Source organism: Rhineura floridana, chromosome 9, assembly GCF_030035675.1.
Source record: "Rhineura floridana isolate rRhiFlo1 chromosome 9, rRhiFlo1.hap2, whole genome shotgun sequence".
In the NCBI taxonomy this organism is placed as follows: Eukaryota; Metazoa; Chordata; class Lepidosauria; order Squamata; family Rhineuridae; genus Rhineura; species Rhineura floridana.
In genome coordinates this window covers 23,044,311-23,070,093 of record NC_084488.1, presented here as the reverse complement: position 1 = coordinate 23,070,093, position 25,783 = coordinate 23,044,311, and positions in this window count along the sequence as shown.

Genomic DNA, 25,783 nt, shown 5'->3' with positions numbered 1-25,783 from the left:
GGATTCTTTGGGGGAACCCTTGACTGTTTAAAGTGGCATGATGCATCTTTAAATGTGTAGTGCAGATGGGAACACTCTCTCAGTTGCTGCTCTGAAATAATGCAAATGCTCCAATCCAATCCAATCTATTTATTGTCAGACCATAGGTCATCACAAATCACAGTAACACAACATCACAACATGAAATAAAAACAGTATAAAACAAGCTTATAACTAAAAGAATTACATCTATAAAACCATACAGAACATGTTTAATTTTCCTTAGTTTCCAGATCAACCAAATATTTTGCCCTCAACCTATGAGCTGCCACAGCAAAAAGGGCTACCCGATAGGAAACCCAGTAGTTAGTATCGGCTAAGAGCAAGTAAACAATCTGTTTGACGCTGAGGGATTCTCGTTGATTAATTAAAATGTTAAGGAACTTAGCTCTTGGGTGGTCATAAAGGGGGCACTCTAAAAGATAGCGAGGAAGGTCTTCCAATTTTCCCGATTGCCATATGCATTTCCGCTGGTCCATAGGAATCTGAAGATAACGGCCAGCTAATAAAGCAGTTGGCATTGTTTGAAATCTTAAGGCTGTAAAGGCGAATCGTAGATGGGATGGTAAAGGGATTGACAGGTAATTCGCTCTTATATGATCTACTTTATACAGCCTAAACCAAGTAGAAAACTTAGTAATTGTCAATCTATCTATCCACTCACAGTAATCTTATACTAATGCAAATGCTCAGAATATACGTAGGAGGTCTTTGCTCTTAAGATATGGGACAATAACAAATGGACAGAGCATTTCCACATGTCAGAGTTACCCATTTTGAGACTGCTGACATTCTGCGGCTGGTACAGAGTACGGCTATGCAGGAGCCCATCACTATGGAGAAAAGAGTGGCTGTTCACTGGCTTTCCTGCTACATATCAGATTGAAAGTGCACCAGTGCATAATCTTTGATCTAATCGCTAACTTTGAGAAGACAAATCATGATGAAAGTTCGTAAACTGGTTTTCTGGAGGTGACCGGACACATTGCAGACAGGGCTTCTGCCTGTTTCTGGTATTACATTTCACAACCCATCCAGTCCATGAAAAAGAAACTAATGAGCATGACTGTAAACCAGTCCTCTGATCAGATACTGAGAAAGGAAGAGATTCAGGGATGCAAAGCTTATCTGGGGGAAACATGAAGCATATATTCTGTGTGAAACTAACACACACACTCAAGTGAGACAGGGAAAGGACAAGCATGTCATTTCACCTTTTTTGGCAGGCTTTATCATTTGCTTACAGTTTAGGTAAATTTAAAAGGCAGCAAGAACAAGATTAGATTGTGCTGCAACCTGCCTAAAGTTTTCTGATGATGGCAAACTGCTGCAGGTGACGGTTTTTCAGTTTCATTTCCTTCATTGTGGCTGGGCCCAGCTCTCTACAGAAATGAGATTAAGGATGCATTCCTATACTCTATCCTGGGAATGAGCCCTATAGAATTCAGTGGGTCTCACTTCTGAATAAGCATGCATCCCTAACACTAACCCTATGGGCTGAATGTGCATGTTAACAGACACAGCATGAGATCAACTGTGGCTCTAGTAACCTAAGAACTGGAGCTCCACTCTAATATGGGAAGAATTGTTTTGACAACTTAATTACTTAGGAGTTATACACAGACAATATTAAGTATATGACTAGGTTAAACTCACATGGTATCACCAGGCTTGTATTTGCATGTTCAAAGGTTTGTTTTTAAGCATATAACAAAATGATTCCTACTTGGACAAATCAACAAATTAGTCATAAGGGAAGACTTGTTTTGGTTGCTTAAGTGCAGATGTTCTCATTTGATCACAACTAGCACCTCCTCTCTCCGTCTCCATTCCAAAAGGGAAGCCGAAAAGCCAGCACCTGCTATCTTTCAATCAGACGTGGGAAGATTCATCTAATTAGGAATCCTTCTGAAATATATTCTGTTAGAAAAAGAAAATGCTGTTGGGAAAATAATCCCCAAGGCTTTTTGTGCATTTCTGGAAGTTGCTGATGTGTTTGTAGATTTCAAAAATAAACATAACTGGCAACATGCTCTATTTTGGCACTGTAAAGCTGCATCTGTCAGAATATTTTTTTTCTCCACAAATCTGTTCTGAAATCAATGAGCCACTTAGCAGTGAGCAATTTAACTTACAGCCATAGGTACAGGGTTTGCTGGAGCAGTGGATACAAAACAGGTTATTCAACTACCAAAAACTTTCTGGTTTAAGACCAGAGTTAAGGCTATCATACTGTCTCAAGTTACACAAAGCTGGGAAATTAAAAGTTAAGGATAATGCCTTAACAGACAGATCCTGTGATCAGCAATGATGTTGTGCAAAGTGATAAACTGCGCTTGTTTACAACTTACCCTCCATGCACCCACACTTGTCCTTGGTCTTTCAAGCCCAAATCTAGATGAAAAGGATGGAGCTCCTAGCACCAGCAAAGATGACCCATGTTCCCCTAGTCTCAAATTACCTCATGAAGCATCCGAGTCCCACTGTATTGCTAGAGAAATCCTCTTGAGTTAACCATAAACTACTTGGAGTTTTAAAACCCTGAAGTCTGACAGCAAATATTCCTCCTTACCAAATGCTGGAGCTGCTCAGAGATAAGGGGACAGGCAGGTGTCTGGACAAGAGTGTGGATGCTTGTGGCTGGGTGAGACAGAGGCAAATATTTAGATCAGCCTCTCCCAATATGATACACTCCAGATATTTTGGATTATTGGCATGGCCAATAGAAGTTATAGGAGTGGTAGTCCAAAACATCTAGAGGGCATCTGATTGGAGAAGCCTGATTTAGGAACTAGGAAGGAAGACTTTTCTTTCTAAATCAGCTTACAATCCAAACTGATGAAAGCCAATGTCATGCAGTGGTTAGCAGGGCCAGTCCCAAAGGGTGGCCAGGTCAGGCCCTGGTCGAGGCCCCCTGGAGCCACAGAAGCCCCTGAGGGGCCTCTCAATAGGATGGGGGAGGAATAGCGCTCCTTTTCTGCGATCGCAGAGAGGGAGCTTCTTCCGCCTGCCTGTCCTATCTTTTGAGGCTGCACGGGCTGCACACGGAGGACTGCCATTAACCAAGATGGCGGCTGAGGTTTCTCTTATTAACTACGGTACAGGACAGCTTTCTTGTAAAACCATCTTGCCAGAGAATCATTAAATTCTGCATATGTCTTACAAGAAGATATCTGAATCCTATTGAACATGCTGAAAAGATGAACATAGTTCTATAAAGAGTGCTTCTGTTTTATCATATCTGCCTTTGAAAATCATATCTGAACCCCACCAAAATAATCCATTTTGATGCAGCCTATGGAGGTAAGTTCTAATATGGATAATTAATCTGTGAATGATTCTCATCTTCTGATCTTACATTAACTTGAGCAGCCAAACATAGATTTTTATAGAGTTAAGTGCATGCGTGCTGGTCTGTGCAATTCCACAGAATTGATTTATTTCTCTTTTTTAAAGAAAAAACATTAATGGACATTGAATTAAAAGGGAAAGGAGCCTGCAATAAAGAAAGTAATATCAGCAGGTTAGATGGCATGGGATGGAAAAGATGGTCAACACAAGCTGTATTCTCAAAGCTAGAGGCAGGCAACAGCTGAAGGTATGGCCATATTTCACAGTTATGTCCACACTCATTCCCCGTCCCTGATCATGTCTGCTCAAGAGGATTTGCACGTTTATTAAACACTATAAAACCTGCCATATCTGTTGGACATGAGATTAGAATGGTGTGGGGGGAAATGAGGGTGTATAAACAGCTGGTATAGCACAGTGGGGAGGAGAGCCTGGCTGGGAGTCCAGAGTCTGTGAGTTCAAATCCGCGCTTGTGTCTCCTGGGTGTCAAGATCACAACCACAGTGAGTAACTCAGGGGTTACGTGCCCTGCCACCTGTGTAGCCGTGGGCAAGCTGCATAGTCCCAAGGAGCCCAGTTGCCCCCTAGCTGGCAGTTGCGGACAAGGATGGGGCTGGCTTGTGCAGCTGTGGCAAGCATCTTAGTACATCAGCCTCTGGGCTTCTTTTCAGCTTTGACTCAGCTGCGTCATTGTTTTTTTTCGCTGCCCATGGTATCCGCGAAGCTCTCCTCCAACACCACATTTCAAATGAGTTGATTTTTCTCTTATCCACTTTTTTCACTGTCCAACTTTCACATCCATACATAGAGATTGGGAATACCATGGTCTGAATGGTCCTGACCTTAAGCATTCAGTGATACATCTTTGCCTTTGAGGACCTTTTCCAGTTCTCTCACAGCTGCCCTCCCCAGTCCTAGCCACCTTCTGATTTCTTGACTATTGTCTCCATTTGGTTAATGACTGTGCCAAGGTATTGATAATCCTTGACAAGTTCAATGTCCTCGTTGTCGACTTTAAAGTTACATAAATCATCTGTTGTCATTACTTTAGTCTTCTTGACGTTCAGCTATAGTCCTGCTTTTATGCTTTCCTCTTTAACTTTCAACAGCATTCGTTTCAAATCATTACCGGCTTGGGCTAGTAGTATGGTATCGTCTGCATATCTTAAATTATTGATATTTCTCCCTCCAGTTTTCACACCTCCTTCATCTTGGTCCAATCCCGCTTTCCATATGATATGTTCTGCATACAGATTAAATAAATAAGGTGACAAAATACACCCCTGTCTCACACCCTTTCCGATTGGGAACTGGTCGGTTTCTCCATATTCTGTCCTTACAGTAGCCTCTCGTCCAGAGTATAGGTTGCGCATCAGGACAATCAGATGCTGTGGCACCCCCATTTCTTTTAAAGTATTCCATAGTTTTTCATGATCTACACAGTCAAAGGCTTTGCTGTAATCTATAAAGCACAGGGTGATTTCCTTCTGAAATTCCTTGGTCCGTTCCATCATCCACAATATGTTTGCAATATTATCACTGGTGCCTCTTCCCTTTCTAAATCCAGCTTGGACACCTGACATTTCTTGCTGCATATATAGTAAGAGCCTTTGTTGTAGAATCTTGAGCATTACTTTGCTTGCATGGGATATTAAGACAATAGTTCGATAATTACTGCATTCCCTGGGATCCCCTTTCTTTGGAATTGGGATGTATATGGAACTCTTCCAGTCTGTGGGCCATTGTTTCATTTTCCATATTTATTGACAGATTTTAGTCAAAATTTGGACTGATTCAGTCTCAGTAGCATGTAGCAACTCTATTGGTATGCCATCTATTCCCGGTGATTTGTTTCTTCCAAGCATTTTAAGAGCAGCTTTCACCTCGCATTCTAAAATTTCTGGTTCTTCATCATATGGTTCCTCTGTGAATGAATCTCTCATCCTGGCATCTCTTTTATAGAGTTCTTCAGTGTATTGCTTCCATCTTCCTTTTATTTCATCTCGGTCAGTCAGTGTGTTCCCCTGTTGATTATTCTACTTTCCTATTCTTGGTTTAAATTTCCCTTTCATTTCTCTAATCTTTTGGAATAGGGCTCTTGTTCTACCCTTTTTGTTGTCCTCTTCTATTTCTATACAATAACTATTGTAATAGTTCTCTTTGTCCCTATGTACTAGTCACTGTATTGTTGCATTTAGGGTTCTGACTGTATTTCTGTTTCCTTTTGCTTTTGCTTTCCTTCTCTTTTTAACCATTTTAAGAGTTTTGTCAGTCATCCATTGAGGTTTTGCTCTCTTTAACTAGATATATTGTCTTTTTGCATTCTTCCCTGATAATGTCTCTGACTTCACTCCATAGTTCTTCTGGTTCTCTGTCAACTAAGTTGAAAGCCTCAAATCTGTTTCTTATTTGATCTTTATATTCTTCTGGGATGTTATTTAAATTGTATTTTGGCATTATGATTGCTTTGTTCTTCTTCTTTAGCTTTACTCTGATTTTTGATACGACCAGTTCATGATCTGTATTGCAGTCTGCTCCTGGTCTTGTTTTCACAGAAAGTATGGAACTTCTCAATCTTCTGCTACCAATTATATAATCAATCTGATTCCTATATTGACCATTTGATGATGTCCATGTGTACAGTCATCTTTTTGGTTGCTCAAAAAAAGTGTTCGCAAGAAACAAATGGTTGACTTCACAGAATTCAATAAGTCTCACTTCTGCTTCATTTCTATCTCCTAAGCCCCATTTCCCCACAATTCCTAGTTCTTCTCTGTTCCCTGCTTTTGCATTCCAGTCCCCCATGATTATCACCACGTCTTGTTTTGGTGTGTGATCAATTTCGTCCTGTACTTCTGCGTAAAATCTCTCCAATTCCTCTTCTTCTGTGTTTGCGTCACTCAGACCTTGCGTTGTAGCTCCTAATTGCTTTTGCTACATCATTTCTCCCTATTAAAGCAACCCCATTTCTTCTTAATTTCTCATTTCCTGCATAAAATATTTTGTAGTTGCCTGATTGAAAATGTCCCATTCCCATCCATTTTAATTCACTCACACCAAGTATTGTAATGTTGATACATTCCATTTCTTGCTTGACAATCTCTAACTTTCCCTGGTTCATGCTTCTCACATTCCATGTTTCTATTGTGTGTGTCGTAGAACTCCGGACTCTCCTTTTGCATCTGTGTGCATCAGCCTCTGGGGTTCCTTTTGGCTTTGACTCAGCTGCGTCCCATGGTATCTACGAAGCTCTCCTCCAACACCGCATTTCAAATGAGTTGATTTTTCTCTTATCCACTTTTTTCACTGTCCAACTTTCACATCCATACATAGAGATTGGGAATACCATGGTCTGAATGGTCCAGACCTTAAGCGTTCAGTGATACATCTTTGCCTTTGAGGACCTTTTCCAGTTCTCTCACAGCTGCCCTCCCCAGTCCTAGCCACCTTCTGATTTCTTGACTATTGTCTCCATTTTGGTTAATGACTGTGCCAAGGTATTGATAATTTTTGACAAGTTCAATATCCTCATTTTCAACTTTAAAGTTACATAAATCTTCTGTTGTCATTACTTTAGTCTTCTTGATGTTCAGCTATAGTCCTGCTTTTTTGCTTTCCTCTTTAACTTTCAACAGCATTTGTTTCATATCATTACCGGCTTGGGCTAGTAGTATGGTATCGTCTGCATATCTTAAATTATTAATATTTCTCCCTCTAATTTTCACACCTCCTTCATCTTGATTCAATCCTGCTTTCCATATGATATGTTCTGCATATAGATTAAACAAATAGGGTGATAAAATACACTTCTGTCTCACACCCTTTCTGATTGGGAACCAATTGGTTTCTCCATATTCTATACAGGCAGCAGAGTAATTTTTCCTGACTTGAAGAAAGTGTGGAAATGACATTCAATTGAACATTAACTATTTCATGATTGTTGTTTTTTTCTGTTTTTAATTTACTTTCGTTAAAAGAAAATTCAGCTTAGGAAGACTGATGCCTCTTTTCAGTCAGCTCTTTAGTTTGTACTCCAACCTTTCCCCAAAAGAGATCATAACTGCACTTCAACCTCACAATAGCCTTTGCAGTGTGTTTAAATGATTGACAGTGACTTTCAGAAGGCCACCAGTGAACATCAAGGCTGAACAGGGATTTGAACCTGGGCTTTTCACTTCTAAACCAAACACTCTAGGCAGTGCATACTGGTGGGTTCAATATCAGTGGGGCAGTGAATCTACTCCGGGTTTTAGTCTGAACTTTCAAGGAGCTGTCTGACATGCTGAACCTAGCTTGGGATGTTTTCAGTACCTTGAACAGCTCCTTGAAAGTTCAGATTAAAACCCGGAGCAGATTCACTGTCCCACTGACATTGGACCCACCAGTCTCCCCTGACTCTAGGTGTGGGATTACATTGGTTGTTGCATTCTGGCTAGAGACTGATGGGAAAAAGCCATAAGGGCTGAGAAGAACCCTAGTTTAGTAACAGTATAGAGAAGGTTCAAGATTCAAATCTCAGCATCTCTAGTTAAAAATCCTAGGAAAAACATCAGCCTAAGCCCCTGGAGAGTCAATATCACTTGAAATAGACATTTCGCTCAACATGGACTAATGACACTGGTTCAGTGGAAGGTAGCATCATATGTTCATATGTTCCCCTTTATCTTACCTTTGCGATATGAGAACCACAGTAGCATGGGAAATGTGAAGTCCTATGCTGAGGTGCCTTTCTGTCATTATCATATTGTGCCTATGTCATACTCAGAGTAGACTTACAGAAATCCATTGTCTTAAATGTCTGTGATGGGTAAATTGGATACAATTCTTCAACATTAATCATGGCATTAAAACTTAAGTAAACACACCAAAAACAGGAAGCATCCAAAAATGATGAGCAAAAGGGAAAAATATATCTCAAAGATGCCAAGAAGATAGAATATTTTATTGTTTAATATGCCTGACACGTTTCAGCAATGATGCCTGTATCAAGGGCTTGTTTTCTTATTTCTTAGCAAACTGATCACAACTTGTAGTTGCCCTACAAGATCTTTTGTAACAGAAGTGCAATTCTAAAAACTATCTTGACCATGTCTTAGTAGAATTTATCATGCCACTTAAACTAATCTATACATAAGATTAGGGATATGATGATGATGATGATGATGATGTGTAATAGAAGAGGGAACAGGGAGGGAGAAAAAATGAACCCTTTCAGAGAGGCGTAAAGGTGAAATAGTGCATCTATCTTAACACTGAGAATTACATTTCTCCCATTATGATATAAAGATGTGTCTTGTACCTTACTGTTCAAAAAGAGATGCAAGGGAATGTTACAAAAAAGAAATTCTCACAATGTTTCTTGTTTGTTCTTAATGTGTGGAATAAAACACGTATACTACTTCTTTTTATCTGAGATATCACTAAACCAAATACAGAAAAGAGGGGTTACATTGTCTTGATGAGTTGATTCTGGGAGAAATCTGATATCTTATACAACATCTGTGTCTGTTTTTTTCTGAAAGTGATGAAAAAAGTGACACTGTACCTTGAACCAGTGAAGCAGAAATAAAGTATGTAAAGCGCAGACAGAGAGGATATAAGGCCAAATTAGATGCCTGCTCCTGTCATTTTCCACAAAGTTGGTTCTTTTCTGCAGAGACAATGAAGCATACATTCAAAAAGAACAAGCAAGCTCTTGATGTGCACTGACAGAAGTGTTCAAAACAATGAAGGGATTCAATAAAGCAAAACATGAAGAACATTCACATTAGACTGGAGATTCCAACCCCACAGAACTGCATGAAAGATAAACATTCTGACAGTGGGTGTTCTACGCAGAGAAAAGTTAGCATAGAAATATATGAATCCCCAAGCCAGCATATGATTATTTAGTTGCTCAGCAAAATAATATACCACCTTTCTTTCCAGGTGATCAGATAGCTATGGTAGCCCCATTAAAGCAAGTGTGTTGGATGTGTGAGACCTAGGTCAGGAGAGGTTTGCCTGGTGAGGTGGAGCTGCAACAATAGCATCCCAGTAATTGCATCACTGCCATGTGATGGAAGGAGAGGGGAGTGGCAGCAGCTCAGTGGTCTGACTCAGTACAAGGAAGCTTCCTATGTTCCTAAAAACCCAAATTCAGAACTGTGCTGAGGAGCTTATGCCACCAAGAACCAGCCCTGTCTCTTCAAAGGTTTCTTCTGTTTTAGGGGTTTTGCTAATATGGTGCCCTCCAGACATTGTGGACTACAGCTCCCATCATCCTTGAGCATTGGCAAGGGTAGCTGGGGATGATGGGAGTTGGAATCCACAACACTTGGAAGGCACTATGTTGGCTACCCTTGTTGTGTCACAGAAATGTCACCAGTCTCCAATGACTGTCATTTCAAGGAAGCCAAGCCCAGGGTATGTGCTGGGACTCCTGAAACCTCCCACCACTCAAAGAACAGTATACTTCTAGTGTTATCTTTTGTCCTATGAAATCTCAACAAGCGATTCCTACTCCTTCCTATGATCTGGGTTGTTTCTGATATTTAAGTTTTCATGAAAACATGAGTGCAACATTATCCCAAAACAATTACTTGAAACTTGTTATATCCAGTATCCATCAAGGGATCATTTATGTGACTGGTTGGTTGTACTAAAGACATACCATTTTATCACAGTTTAGGGAATTAGTAGTCAAGAAGGCTGTTCTGTTCTAAGGAAAAAGATGGGGACAGTCTAGAACTATGATAGGTCAGCTCTGTTGGTTTGAGAAGAGCCTTCCTCAACTTGGTACCCTTCAGATGTTTTGAACTATAGCTCCCATCATCTCTAGCCAGCACAAAGGCTATTCTAGAAAGATAATTCAGGTTTACTGAGGGACACCCAAATGTAATCCAGTAAGCCAGAAAGGGGTCTACCACTTGCATTCCCTGGCTTATAACATACTTATTTATATCCCATCTCACTTCCAAGATGCCCAAAGTGGCAAACATCAGAAAAATTATTAAAACATACCTTTTTTAAAATCCAAAATCATAGTCGGTGCAACAGATCACTTTTAAAAGCTAGGGCATACGAGTGGTAGACCCCTTCAGATCATATTTCATAGAACATCCAAGCCAAATTCTTTCTGGAACTCATCATCTCAATGTTATTAGGGAGGGGACCAGACAAATTTTCCAGGACAAGAAGTTCCATAACCTGCAAGCAGCAGGCTAAGAGGAGGGGTATAGCTCATTAGCAGAGCACAGAAGGTCTAATCACCTGGCATTCCCAGTTTAAAAGAATCAGATAACAGGCGATACCCTATGGAGCTGTGGCCCAGTTCTCACATCACATTAAACCAGGCGTTGGACATCTTTGGTCCTCCAGATGTTGCTGAACTACAACTCCCATCTTCCCTAGCTATTGACCATGCTTGCTGGGGCTGATGGGTGTTGTAGTTCGGCACCATCTGGAGAGCCGAAGGTCCCCCACGCCTGCATTAAACCATATATTATTTTCAACTATGGTTTTACATGAATGCATGCTCCTCAAAAGTTCATAATTTGCACAGTGTTCAGAAGTTCTCAATTTGCTGCTCCCCCGATAACCCTTTGTTGCACTGGGGAGGAAACAAACCAGAGGCTGGCTTCCAGTTACATGGGGACCAGCACTCAGGATTTATTTCCCCTAAACTTTGGATCAGATTTAATCCATGCTGTTGAGATTACTAGCTTTTGGTATATCAGTCTTCAGAATGGGAAAATATGTGGCCAGGCCCACATATTCCACAATAAAGAAATCATGTTTCACCTATAGCAATAAAGAATCTAAAATGACACTAAGGTTTACATGCCAATGAATCTGAAATACTCATGATAAGAACAGCGAAAGGCATGAATTCTTGGACCTTCATCACCACCTAAAACATGGTGTGCACAGACTACTGTGCTGGTGCAAAATTACAGGACATACTGTTGTCTCAGCATTACAAACTGAGATGTGGATATATACTGGATAGGCCAATGGTATGTTCTTTCCCACTCAGACGTCACCCTCCTATATGGACAATGTTGGCATTGGAGGGACCCATATCTCTGGTTCCTCCAAACATATTCTTGCAGCAGTGAATTTCACCACAGAAACATAGAAAGCAGACTTATACCAAGTCGGAGCATTGGTCTATCTAGCTCAGTATTGTCTATACTGAATGGCAGCAGAACTCCAGTGTTTCAGGCAGGAGTCCTTTCTAGCCCTACCTAGAGATATGGTGGGATGAACCTGGGATCTTCTGCCTGCAAAGCTCCATACCACTTTGGATATATATGAACTGGTCCTTAAACTCACATTGTAAGTAGTGTTAGGCCTCAATACCTATTCCTAACATCCTTGCAGATCAAGCTACATATCTCACAATATTGCAAGCTTCTCAGAAAAATACAGTAAAACAGTTTGAGTTGCACCAAATTCACCATCTTCATACATAAAATTAATACGACAAGGCTGTTTCGAAACATATGACCCTCGATGTTTCTGGAGCAGTCAACTAAAGCCATCTTTTCAACCAGACTCAAATTTAGTTGTCAATTTTAGGAAAGTATATATTGGTGGTTTTGAATTTTAATTGTAATATTGAGAATAGTTGTGTCCCAGATGGGGATTTTTTCTGCATGTGTTATTATTCAATTCATAAATATTTATATATTAATAAATCTAGCAATTAAGTCATCTAGTCTCAAGCATACATTTTAATAAATCGTACATAAAAAGTGATGGGCCTTCCACTGACATCTATTTTACATCATGTGAAGTGTTATGTTCTGAATTATCCTGAAGTGTGACAAAATGAAGTGTATTTTTTCCATCAATGAGTGAGAGTAAGTAAATTGTTCAGTCATCTGTGTAGAGCCAGTTCCATCTGAAAGTGCCCATTATTATTTCTTAGCCTTATCTTGTCAGTTTCAAGTCTTCTTGTCAACACTTTTAATGAGGGGAAATCTCTTAGAACTGGGCACAGTAAACAAGACTTGCTTTGATGCTGTGAGATAAAGAGTCCATTTATTGTACAATAAAACTGCGCTTACCAGTCACCCAGCCTTATCTGTTGGACAGCATAAATCAAATTAATCAGTGTGTTTTCAGGCACAAATTAACTCTTGTTTTTCTTTCAGTACAATATAGATGAGAGCTGCACAAGCACTAGAACAAGTGAGATTTCATTGTTGATGACGTGCCCATCTTTTGTTTCTGACCTTTTCCCAGTCTATTCTGTTTAAATAACAAACAATAACTTGGTCCCAGTCCAAATATAGTTGTCGAGGTGCATCCCCATTTACATCAAAAGACATTTTCAGTATGTTCAATGGGGTTCAGATAAGTGGTGCAATGCAAGTTGGGGATATATGCGTTCCAAAGTGCTTTCCCATCCTCATAGCAACAAAGATCTCCAGCTTGCTTGGGCCACTGAATTTTATTGCAAATGGTTTTGATTTAAATTTGCTGTTCTGGCATTCATGGTGTGAGTGTACCTTCTGAGTTGTAAAACTGCCTTTCCTGTTTTGGGGCTCAGGCTATTAGCAAAAAGACGTCATTCATGCAATGAAGATGGACAAAGAAATTGCTGGATATAGTCATAGTCATTGGGGCCTTGTTAGAGACTAACTACCGTGGAGGGGAACATTTTTCAGCTTGAAGGCCTTGTCCCTTCCTAGGCAAACTTCTGGGGGCCACATGGCAGTGGTGGGGCAAACGTGGGTAGAGCAACAAATGTTCATTTATCTCACACATCCCTCTCTGTTCTCCATCCAGGCAAGCAAGATGCCTCCAGGCAAGGACACATTCTAGCCAGGCAAAAGTACTCAAAGAGGGTGCAAAACAGGGTGGGTGAGGAGTGTGGCCTGTCGATAAGGGATGGGGTTGGGATGGGGTTGTGACCCAGAGGTAGTCCCAAATGCCTGGAGGGCTGCATTCAGCCCCTGGCCTTGAGGTCTCCCATCTCTGTCTCAGTGTTGGTCGAGATCCAGCAACGTATTTATTGTTATTTTATTATTTGATTTCTATCCTGCCCTTCTCCCAGCAGGAGCCCAGGGCGGCATATCAAGATGCCCTGCCCACATAACAGGTAAGGAGCTCTCTTTCCGTGGTGGTGTGGAGAGCCCACAGACTACCTCTGCGGCAGCAACTGCATTGAGCAATCACTCACATGGGGTTTCCTGGAGAGATACTCGTCACATAGAGACTGACCAATGCAAGGCAAAAGCAACACATGAACAGAGTTGAGTATTCTGCAGGTAAAAGGTAAACTTTCAAACCACAAATCTCACCATCTAATGGGGCAGAATCTTAAATGGTAAGGGATCAAACAGTAGGTTCCTGGAATTCCCCATCATTCAGTTGGTCCTGACCCTAATTTGATCCATCTTGGTCCATCCCAACTGCCACACCCTCTTCCCCAGCTAATCACAGATGTTATTTACCAGGGAAAAACAGGGACCCAGAAAGATTGTCGCCCCCCCCTCCACTCACCAAAGCTCACCAAAGTGCTGTATTACAAGTTGTTTGAATGTATGAAACCTTATCATTCTGCAGATGGTAGAAAGAAGACAACAACTAAAGTTACCTAGCGACCAAGGTCACAGCTGCAGCCAATCACAATCTCCAAACTCCATCCCCTTCTCCTACTCTTTATGTTCCTGTGCTTCACCATCTCTTCTATTGCTTTCCTAGATCATCTTCAGAGTCTTTTGTGCAGTTCTTCTGTCTTTGCCCTTGTTGCTGTGGAAATTTCCTTTCTTTCTCCTACCCTCGTTCCCTTTGGAATGCCCTCTCAAATATTAGACAAGTGCCTTTTGTATTGTCTTTTAGGCACCTACTGAAGACATTCCTTTTCCAGGGAGTCTTTAAGTAGAGATCTTTATCCCAGTCTACATCTGCATTGGAGTTGATATACTGATATACCAAAAGACCACAGTGGACCGCTCATACCATCTCCAAGCTGAATAACTTTTTAAAAGTGAAGAAACCTGAGTGCAGCTCAGGAGAGAGAAAAAAGTCAAAAATTGTGACCGGCGAGTCAATTTTTTTCAAAAAAATGAAACATGTTCAAAGGGTCTCAAACTCCCGTCAAATGATGCCCAAGATACGAAAGGGCAGAAAAAGTTTGCGGAACCTGTTTCCCTGCTCTAGATTCTAAACAAGCTGCAGAAACCTGAGTGCAGCTCAGGAGAGAAAAAGAAGGCCAAAACTGTGACCGCAGGTCAGGATTTTTTCCAAAAAATGAAAAGTATGCAAAGCGTCTCAAACTCGCGTCACATGATGCCCGAGATCCAAAAGGGCAGAAAAAGTTTGCGGAACCTGTTTCTCTGCTCTAGATTCTGAACAAGCTGCAGAAACCTGAGTGCAGCTCAGGAGAGAAAAAGAAGGCCAAAACTGTGACCCGTGTCAAAAAAATGAAAAGTATGCAAAGCATCTCAAACTCGCGTCATATGATGCCCGAGATAAAAAAAAGGGCAGAAAAAGTTTGCGGAACCTGTTTCCCTGCTCCAGATTCTGAACAAGCGGCAGAAACCTGAGTGCAGCTCAGGAGAGAAAAAGAAGGCAAAAACTGTGACCCGCGTCAAAAAAATGAAAAGTATGCAAAGCGTCTCAAACTCGCGTCATATGATGCCCGAGTTCCGAAAGGGCAGAAAAAGTTTGCGGAACCTGTTTCCCTGCTCTAGATTCTGAACAAGCTGCAGAAACCTGAGTGCAGCTCAGGAGAGAAAGAGAAGGCAAAAACTGTGACACGCAGGTCAAGATTTTTTCAAAAAAATGAAAAGTATCCAAAGCGTCTCAAACTCGCGTCATATGATGCACGAGATCCGAAAGGGCAGAAAAAGTTTGCGGAACCTGTTTCCCTGCTCTAGATTCTGAACAAGCTGCAGAAACCTGAGTGCAGCTCAGGAGAGAAAAAAAAGGCCAAAACTGTGACCCGAACTTCAGGATTTTTTCAAAAAAATGAAAAGTATGCAAAGCGTCTCAAACTCGCGTCATATGATGCCCGAGATCCGAAAGGGCAGAAAAAGTTTGCGGAACCTGTTTCCCTGCTCTAGATTCTGAACAAGCTGCAGAAACCTGAGTGCAGCTCAGGAAAGAAAAAGCAGGCAAAAAGTGTGACCCGCGGGTCAGGATTTTTTCAAAAAAATGAAAAGTATCCAAAGTGTCTCATACTCGCGTCATATGATGCCCGAGATCCGAAAGGGCAGAAAAAGTTTGCAGAACCTGTTTCCCTGCTCTAGATTCTGAACAAGCTGCAGAAACCTGAGTGCACCTCAGGAGAGAAAAAGAAAGCAAAAACTGTGACCCGCGGGTCAGGATTTTTTCAAAAAAATGAAAAGTATGCAAAGCGTCTCAAACTCGCGTCATATGATGCCCGAGATCCAAAAGGGCAGAAAAAGTTTGCGGAACCTGTTTCCCTGCTCTAGATTCTGAACAAGCTGCAGAAACCTGAGTGCAGCTCAGGAGAGAAAAAAAAGGCCAAAACTGTGACCGAACTTCAGGATTTTTTCAAAAAAATGAAAAGTATGCAAAGCGTCTCAAACTCGCGTCATATGATGCCCGAGATCCGAAAGGGCAGAAAAAATTTGCGGAACCTGTTTCCCTGCTATAGATTCTGAACAAGCTGCAGAAACCTGAGTGCAGCTCAGGAGAGAAAGAGAAGGCAAAAACTGTGACACGCAGGTCAGGATTTTTTCAAAAAAATGAAAAGTATGCAAAGCGTCTCAAACTCGCGTCAGATGATGCCCGAGATCCAAAACGGCAGGAAAAGTTTGCGAAACCTGTTTCCCTGCTCTAGATTCTGAACAAGCTGCAGAAACCTGAGTGCAGCTCAGGAGAGAAAGAGAAGGCAAAAACTGTGACACGCAGGTCAGGATTTTTTCAAAAAAATGAAAAGTATGCAAAGCGTCTCAAACTCGCGTCATATGATGCCCGAGATCCAAAACGGCAGAAAAAGTTTGCGGAACCTGTTTCCCTGCTCTAGATTCTGAACAAGCTGCAGAAACCTGAGTGCAGCTCAGGAGAGAAATAGAAGGCAAAAACTGTGACCCGCAGGTCAGGATTTTTTCAAAAAAATGAAAAGTATGCAAAGCGTCTCAAACTCGCGTCATATGATGCCCGAGTTCCGAAAGGGCAGAAAAAGTGTCTGGAACCTGTTTCCCTGCTATAGATTCTGAACAGGCAGCAGAAACCTGAGTGCACCTCAGGAGAGAAAAGAAGGCAAAAACTGTGACACGCAGGTCAGGATTTTTCAAAAAGATGAAAAGTGTCCAAAGTGTCTCATAATCGTGTCAACACTGCAGAAACCTGAGTGCAGCTCAGGAGAGAAAAAGAAGGCAAAAACTGTCAGGATTTTTTCAAAAATATGAGAAGTATGCAAAGCATCTCAAACTCGCGTCATATGAAGCCCGAGATCAAAAAGGGCAGAGAAAGGTTGTGCAACCTGTTTCCCTGCTCTAGATTCTGAACAAGCTGCAGAAACCTGAGTGCAGCTCAGGAGAGAAAAAGAAGGCCAAAATTGTGACCAGGGTCAGAATTATATCAAAAAAATGAAAAGTATCCAAAGCATCTCAAACTCGCGTCAGATGATGCCCGAGATCCAAAATGGCAGGAAAAGTTTGCGGAACCTATTTCCCTGCTCTAGATTCTGAACAAGCTGCAGAAACCTGAGTGCAGCTCAGGAGAGAGAAAAAAGCCAAAAATTGTGACCAGGGTCAGAATTATATCAAAAAAATGAAAAGTGTCAAAAGTGTCTCAAACTCGCGTCATATGTTGCCCGTGATCCAAAAGGCAGGAAAAGTTTGCGGAACCTGTCTCCCTGCTCTAGATTCTGAACAAGCTGCAGAAACCTGAGTGTAGCTCAGGAGAGAAAAAGAAGGCCAAAACTGAGACCCGCCGGTCAGGATTTTTTCAAAAAAATGAAAAGTATGCAAAGCGTCTCAACTCACGTCATATGATGCCCGAGATCCAAAAGGGCAGAAAAAGTTTGCGGAACCTGTTTCCCTGCTCTAGATTCTGAACAAGCTGCGGAAACCTAAGTGCAGCTCAGGAGATAAAAAGAAGGCCAAAACTGTGACCCGCAGGTCAGGATTTCTTCAAAAAAATGAAAAGTATGCAAAGCATCTCAAACTTGCGTCATATGATGCCCGAGATCCGAAAGGGCAGAAAAAGTTTGCGGAACCTGTTTCCCTGCTCTAGATTCTGAACAAGCTGCAGAAAGCTGAGTGCAGCTCAGGAGAGAAAAAGAAGGCCAAAACTGTGACCCTCAGGTTAGGAGTTTTTCAAAAAAAATGAAAAGTATGCAAAGCGTCTCAAACTCGCGTCATATGATGCCCGAGATAAAAAAGGGCAGAAAAAGTTTGCGCAACCTGTTTCCCTGCTCTAGATTCTGAACAAGCGGCAGAAACCTGAGTGCAGCTCAGGAGAGAAAAAGAAGGCAAAAACTGTGACCCGCGTCAAAAAAATGAAAAGTATGCAAGGCGTCTCAAACTCGCGTCATATGATGCCCGAGATCCGAATGGGCAGAAAAAGTTTGCGGAACCTGTTTCCCTGCTCTAGATTCTGAACAAGCGGCAGAAACCTGAGTGCAGCTCAGGAGAGAAAAAGCAGGGAAAAACTGTGACCCACGTCAAAAAAATGAAAAGTATGCAAAGCGTCTCAAACTCGCGTCATATGATGCCCGAGTTCCGAAAGGGCAGAAAAAGTTTGCGGAACCTGTTTCCCTGCTCTAGATTCTGAACAAGCTGCAGAAACCTGAGTGCAGCTCAGGAGAGAGAAAAAAGGCCAAAACTGTGACCCAAACTTCAGGATTTTTTCAAAAATATGAAAAGTATGCAAAGCGTCTCAAACTCGCGTCAAATGAAGCCCGAGATAAAAAAGGCAGAAAAAGTTCACGGAACCTGTTTCTCTGCTCTAGATTCTGAACAAGCTGCAGAAACCTGAGTGCAGCTCAAGAGAGAAAAATAAGGGAAAAACTGTGACCCATAGGTTAGGATTTTTTCAAAAAAATGAAAAGTATGCAAAGCGTCTCAAACTCGCGTCATATGATGCCCGAGATCCGAAAGGGCAGAAAAAGTTTGCGGAACCTGTTTCCCTGCTCTAGATTCTGAACAAGCGGCAGAAACCTGAGTGCAGCTCAGGAGAGAAAAAGAAGGCCAAAACTGAGACCCGCCGGTCAGGATTTTTTCAAAAAAATGAAAAGTATGCAAAGCGTCTCAACTCACGTCATATGATGCCCGAGATCCAAAAGGGCAGAAAAAGTTTGCGGAACCTGTTTCCCTGCTCTAGATTCTGAACAAGCTGCGGAAACCTAAGTGCAGCTCAGGAGATAAAAAGAAGGCCAAAACTGTGACCCGCAGGTCAGGATTTCTTCAAAAAAATGAAAAGTATGCAAAGCATCTCAAACTTGCGTCATATGATGCCCGAGATCCGAAAGGGCAGAAAAAGTTTGCGGAACCTGTTTCCCTGCTCTAGATTCTGAACAAGCTGCAGAAAGCTGAGTGCAGCTCAGGAGAGAAAAAGAAGGCCAAAACTGTGACCCTCAGGTTAGGAGTTTTTCAAAAAAAATGAAAAGTATGCAAAGCGTCTCAAACTCGCGTCATATGATGCCCGAGATAAAAAAGGGCAGAAAAAGTTTGCGCAACCTGTTTCCCTGCTCTAGATTCTGAACAAGCGGCAGAAACCTGAGTGCAGCTCAGGAGAGAAAAAGAAGGCAAAAACTGTGACCCGCGTCAAAAAAATGAAAAGTATGCAAGGCGTCTCAAACTCGCGTCATATGATGCCCGAGATCCGAATGGGCAGAAAAAGTTTGCGGAACCTGTTTCCCTGCTCTAGATTCTGAACAAGCGGCAGAAACCTGAGTGCAGCTCAGGAGAGAAAAAGCAGGGAAAAACTGTGACCCACGTCAAAAAAATGAAAAGTATGCAAAGCGTCTCAAACTCGCGTCATATGATGCCCGAGTTCCGAAAGGGCAGAAAAAGTTCGCGGAACCTGTTTCCCTGCTCTAGATTCTGAACAAGCTGCAGAAACCTGAGTGCAGCTCAGGAGAGAGAAAAAAGGCCAAAACTGTGACCCAAACTTCAGGATTTTTTCAAAAATATGAAAAGTATGCAAAGCGTCTCAAACTCGCGTCAAATGAAGCCCGAGATAAAAAAGGCAGAAAAAGTTCACGGAACCTGTTTCTCTGCTCTAGATTCTGAACAAGCTGCAGAAACCTGAGTGCAGCTCAAGAGAGAAAAATAAGGGAAAAACTGTGACCCATAGGTTAGGATTTTTTCAAAAAAATGAAAAGTATGCAAAGCGTCTCAAACTCGCGTCATATGATGCCCGAGATCCGAAAGGGCAGAAAAAGTTTGCGGAACCTGTTTCCCTGCTCTAGATTCTGAACAAGCGGCAGAAACCTGAGTGCAGCTCAGGAGAGAAAAAGAAGGCAAAAACTGTGACCCACGTCAAAAAAATGAAAAGTATGCAAAGCGTCTCAAACTCGCGTTATATGATGCCCGAGTTCCGAAAGGGCAGAAAAAGTTTGCGGAACCTGTTCCCCTGCTCTAGATTCTGAACAAGCTGCAGAAACCTGAGTGCAGCTCAGGAGAGAAAAAAAAGGCCAAAACTGTGACCCGAACTTCAGGATTTTTTCAAAAAAATGAAAAGTATGCAAAGCGTCTCAAACTCACGTCATATGATGCCCGAGATCCGGAAGGGCAGAAAAAGTTTGCGGAACCTGTTTCCCTGCTCTAGATTCTGAACAAGCTGCAGAAACCTGAGTGCATCTCAGGAGAGAAAGAGAAGGCAAAAACTGTGACACACAGGTCAGGATTTTTTCAGAAAAATGAAAAGTGTCCAAAGTGTCTCATAATCGTGTCAACACTGCAGAAACCTGAGTGCAGCTCAGGAGAGAAATAGAAGGCAAAATCTATGACCTGCTGGTCAGGTTTTTCCAAAAAATGAAAAGTGTCCAAAGTGTCTCATAATTGTGTCAACTCTGCAGAAACCTGAGTGCAGCTCAGGAGAGAAAAAGAAGGCAAAAACTGTTAGGATTTTTTCAAAAAAATGAGAAGTATGCAAAGCGTCTCAAACTCGCGTCATATGATGCCCGAGATCCGAAAGGGCAGAAAAAGTTTGCGGAACCTGTTTCCCTGCTCTAGATTCTGAACAAGCTGCAGAAACCTGAGTGCACCTCAAGAGAGAAAAAGAAGGTAAAAACTGTGACCCGCGTCAAAAAAATGGAAAGTATGCAAAACGTCTCAAACTCGCGTCATATGAAGGCCGAGATCAAAAAGGGCAGAAAAAGGTTGTGCAACCTGTTTCCCTGCTCTAGATTCTGGACAAGCTGCAGAAACCTGAGTGCAGCTCAGGAGAGAAAAAGAAGGCAAAAACTGTGACCCGCGGGTCAGGATTTTTTCAATAAAATGAAAAGTATCCAAAGAGTCTCAAACTCGCGTCAGATGATGCCCGAGATCCAAAACGGCAGGAAAAGTTTGCGGAACCTATTTCCCTGCTCTAGATTCTGAACAAGCTGCAGAAACCTGAGTGCAGCTCAGGAGAGAGAAAAACGCCAAAAATTGTGACCAGGGTCAGAATTATATCAAAAAAATGAAAAGTGTCAAAAGTGTCTCAAACTCGCGTCATATGTTGCCCGTGATCCAAAAGGCAGGAAAAGTTTGCGGAACCTGTCTCCCTGCTCTAGATTCTGAACAAGCTGCAGAAACCTGAGTGTAGCTCAGGAGAGAAAAAGAAGGCCAAAACAGTGACCTGCGGGTCAGGATTTTTTCAAAAAAATGAAAAGTATGCAAAGCGTCTCAACTCGCGTCATATGATGCCCGAGATCCGAAAACTGCGGAAAAAGTTTGCGGAACCTGTTTCCCTGCTCTAGATTCTGAACAAGCTGCAGAAACCTGAGTGCAGCTCAGGAGAGAAAGAGAAGGCAAAAACTGTGACACGCAGGTCAGGATTTTTTCAAAAAAATGAAAAGTATGCAAGGCGTCTCAAACTCGCGTCATATGATGCCCGAGATCCGAATGGGCAGAAAAAGTTTGCGGAACCTGTTTCCCTGCTCTAGATTCTGAACAAGCTGCAGAAACCTGAGTGCAGCTCAGGAGAGAAAAAGAAGGCGAAAACTGTGACCCGCAGGTTATGATTTTTTCAAAAAAATGAAAAGTATCCAAAGCGTCTCAAACTCACGTCATATGATGCCCGAGATACAAAAGGGCAGAAAAAGGTTGTGGAACCTGTTTCCCTGCTCTAGATTCTGAACAAGCTGCAGAAACCTGAGTGTAGCTCAGGAGAGAAAAAAAAGGCCAAAACTGTGACCGAACTTCAGGATTTTTTCAAAAAAATGAAAAGTATCCAAAGCGTCTCAAACTCACGTCATATGATGCCCGAGATACAAAAGGGCAGAAAAAGGTTGTGGAACCTGTTTCCCTGCTCTAGATTCTGAACAAGCTGCAGTAACCTGAGTGCAGCTCAGGAGAGAAAAAGAAGGCCAAAACTGTGACCGCAGGTCAGGATTTTTTCCAAAAAATGAAAAGTATGTAAAGCGTCTCAAACTCGCGTCATATGATGCCCGAGATAAAAAAGGGCAGAAAAAGTTTGCGGAACCTGATTCCCTGCTCCAGATTCTGAACAAGCGGCAGAAACCTGTGTGCAGCTCAGGAGAGAAAAAGAAGGCAAAAACTGTGACCCGCGTCAAAAAAATGAAAAGTATGCAAAGCGTCTCAAACTCGCGTCATATGATGCCCGAGTTCCGAAAGGGCAGAAAAAGTTTGCGGAACCTGTTTCCCTGCTCTAGATTCTGAACATGCTGCAGAAACCTGAGTGCAGCTCAGGAGAGAAAGAGAAGGCAAAAACTGTGACCCGCAGGTCAGGATTTTTTCAAAAAAATGAAAAGTATGCAAAGCATCTCAAACTCGCGTCATATGATGCCCGAGTTCCGAAAGGGCAGAAAAAGTGTCTGGAACCTGTTTCCCTGCTATAGATTCTGAACAGGCAGCAGAAACCTGAGTGCACCTCAGGAGAGAAAAGAAGGCAAAAACTGTGACACGCAGGTCAGGATTTTTCAAAAAGATGAAAAGTGTCCAAAGTGTCTCATAATCGTGTCAACACTGCAGAAACCTGAGTGCAGCTCAGGAGAGAAAAAGAAGGCAAAATCTATGACCTGCTGGTCAGGTTTTTTCCAAAAAATGAAAAGTGTCCAAAGTGTCTCATAATCGTGTCAACTCTGCAGAAACCTGAGTGCAGCTCAGGAGAGAAAAAGAAGGCAAAAACTGTCAGGATTTTTTCAAAAAAATGAGAATTATGCAAAGCGTCTCAAACTCACGTCATATGATGCCCGAGATCCGAAAGGGCAGAAAAAGTTTGCGGAACCTGTTTCCCTGCTCTAGATTCTGAACAAGCTGCAGAAACCTGAGTGCAGCTCAAGAGAGAAAAAGAGGGCAAAAACTGTGACCCGCGTCAAAAAAATGGAAAGTATGCAAAGCGTCTCAAACTCGCGTCATATGAAGCCCGAGATCAAAAAGGGCAGAGAAAGGTTGTGCAACCTGTTTCCCTGCTCTAGATTCTGAAGAAGCTGCAGAAACCTGAGTGCAGCTCAGGAGAGAAAAAGAAGGCCAAAATTATGACCAGGGTCAGAATTATATCAAAAAAATGAAAAGTATCCAAAGCATCTCAAACTCGCGTCAGATGATGCCCGAGATCCAAAGAGGCAGGAAAAGTTTGCGGAACCTATTTCCCTGCTCTAGATTCTGAACAAGCTGCAGAAACCTGAGTGCAGCTCAGGAGTGAGAAAAAAGCCAAAAATTGTGACCAGGGTCAGAATTATATCAAAAAAATGAAAAGTGTCAAAAGTGTTTCAAACTCGCGTCATATGTTGCCCGTGATCCAAAAGGCAGGAAAAGTTTGCGGAACCTGTCTCCCTGCTCTAGATTCTGAACAAGCGGCAGAAACCTGAGTGCAGCTCAGGAGATAAAAAGAAGGCCAAAACTGTGACCCGCAGGTCAGGATTTCTTCAAAAAAATGAAAAGTATGCAAAGCATCTCAAACTCGCGTCATATGATGCCCGAGATCCGAAAGGGCAGAAAAAGTTTGCGGAACCTGTTTCCCTGCTCTAGATTCTGAACAAGCTGCAGAAAGCTGAGAGCAGCTCAGGAGAGAAAAAGAAGGCCAAAACTGTGACCCTCAGGTTAGGATTTTTTCAAAAAAAATGAAAAGTATGCAAAGCGTCTCAAACTCGCGTCATATGATGCCCGAGATAAAAAAGGGCAGAAAAAGTTTGCACAACCTGTTTCCCTGCTCTAGATTCTGAACAAGCGGCAGAAACCTGAGTGCAGCTCAGGAGAGAAAAAGAAGGCAAAAACTGTGACCCGCGTCAAAAAAATGAAAAGTATGCAAAGCGTCTCAAACTCGCGTCATATGATGCCCGAGTTCCGAAAGGGCAGAAAAAGTTTGCGGAACCTGTTTCCCTGCTCTAGATTCTGAACAAGCTGCAGAAACCTGAGTGCAGCTCAGGAGAGAAAAAAAAGGCCAAAACTGTGACCAAAACTTCAGGATTTTTTCAAAAATATGAAAAGTATGCAAAGCGTCTCAAACTCGCGTAAAATGAAGCCCGAGATCCGAAAGGGCAGAAAAAGTTCGCGGAACCTGTTTCCCTGCTCTAGATTCTGAACAAGCTGCAGAAACCTGAGTGCAGCTCAGGAAAGAAAAAGCAGGCAAAAAGTGTGACCCGCGGGTCAGGATTTTTTCAAAAAAATGAAAAGTATCCCAAGCGTCTCATACTCGTGTCATATGATGCCCGAGATCCGAAAGGGCAGAAAAAGTTTGCAGAACCTGTTTCCCTGCTCTAGATTCTGAACAAGCTGCAGAAACCTGAGTGCACCTCAGGAAAGAAAAAGAAAGCAAAAACTGTGACCCGCGGGTCAGGATTTTTTCAAAAAAATGCAACGTATGCAAAGCGTCTCAAACTCGTGTCATATGATGCCCGAGATCCAAAAGGGCAGAAAAAGTTTGCGGAACCTGTTTCCCTGCTCTAGATTCTGAACAAGCTGCAGAAACCTGAGTGCAGCTCAGGAGAGAAAAAGAAGGCAAAAACTGTGACCCGCAGGTCAGGATTTTTTCAAAAAAATGAAAAGTATGCAAAGCGTCTCAAACTCGCGTCATATGATGCCCGAGTTCCGAAAGGGCAGAAAAAGTGTCTGGAACCTGTTTCCCTGCTCTAGATTCTGCACAGGCAGCAGAAACCTGAGTGCAGCTCAGGAGAGAAAAAGAAGGCAAAATCTATGACCTGCTGGTCAGGTTTTTTCCAAAAAATGAAAAGTGTCCAAAGTGTCTCATAATCGTGTCAACTCTGCAGAAACCTGAGTGCAGCTCAGGAGAGAAAAAGAAGGCAAAAACTGTCAGGATTTTTTCAAAAAAATGAGAATTATGCAAAGCGTCTCAAACTCACGTCATATGATGAAAGGGCAGAAAAAGTTTGCGGAACCTGTTTCCCTGCTCTAGATTTTGAACAAGCTGCAGAAACCTGAGTGCAGCTCAAGAGAGAAAAAGAATGCAAAAACTGTGACCCGCGTCAAAAAAATGGAAACTATGCAAAGCGTCTCAAACTCGCGTCATATGAAGCCCGAGATCAAAAAGGGCAGAGAAAGGTTGTGCAACCTGTTTCCCTGCTCTAGATTCTGAAGAAGCTGCAGAAACCTGAGTGCAGCTCAGGAGAGAAAAAAAAGGCTAAAATTGTGACCAGGGTCAAAATTATATCAAAAAAAGAAAAGTATCCAAAGCATCTCAAATTCACGTCAGATGATGCCCGAGATCCAAAATGGCAGGAAAAGTTTGCGGAACCTATTTCCCTGCTCTAGATTCTGAACAAGCTGCAGAAACCTGAGTGCAGCTCAGGAGAGAGAAAAAAGCCAAAAATTGTGACCAGGGTCAGAATTATATCAAAAAAATGAAAAGTATGCATAGCGTCTCAAACTCGCGTCATATGATGCCCGAGATCCGAAAGGGCAGAAAAAGTTTGCGGAACCTGTTTCCCTGCTCTAGATTCTGAACAAGCTGCAGAAAGCTGAGTGCAGCTCAGGAGAGAAAAAGAAGGCCAAAACTGTGACCCTCAGGTTAGGATTTTTTCAAAAAAAATGAAAAGTATGCAAAGCGTCTCAAACTCGCGTCATATGATGCCCGAGATAAAAAAGGGCAGAAAAAGTTTGCGCAACCTGTTTCCCTGCTCTAGATTCTGAACAAGCGGCAGAAACCTGAGTGCAGCTCAGGAGAGAAAAAGAAGGCAAAAACTGTGACCCGCGTCAAAAAAATGAAAAGTATGCAAAGCGTCTCAAACTCGCGTCATATGATGCCCGAGTTCCGAAAGGGCAGAAAAAGTTTGCGGAACCTGTTTCCCTGCTCTAGA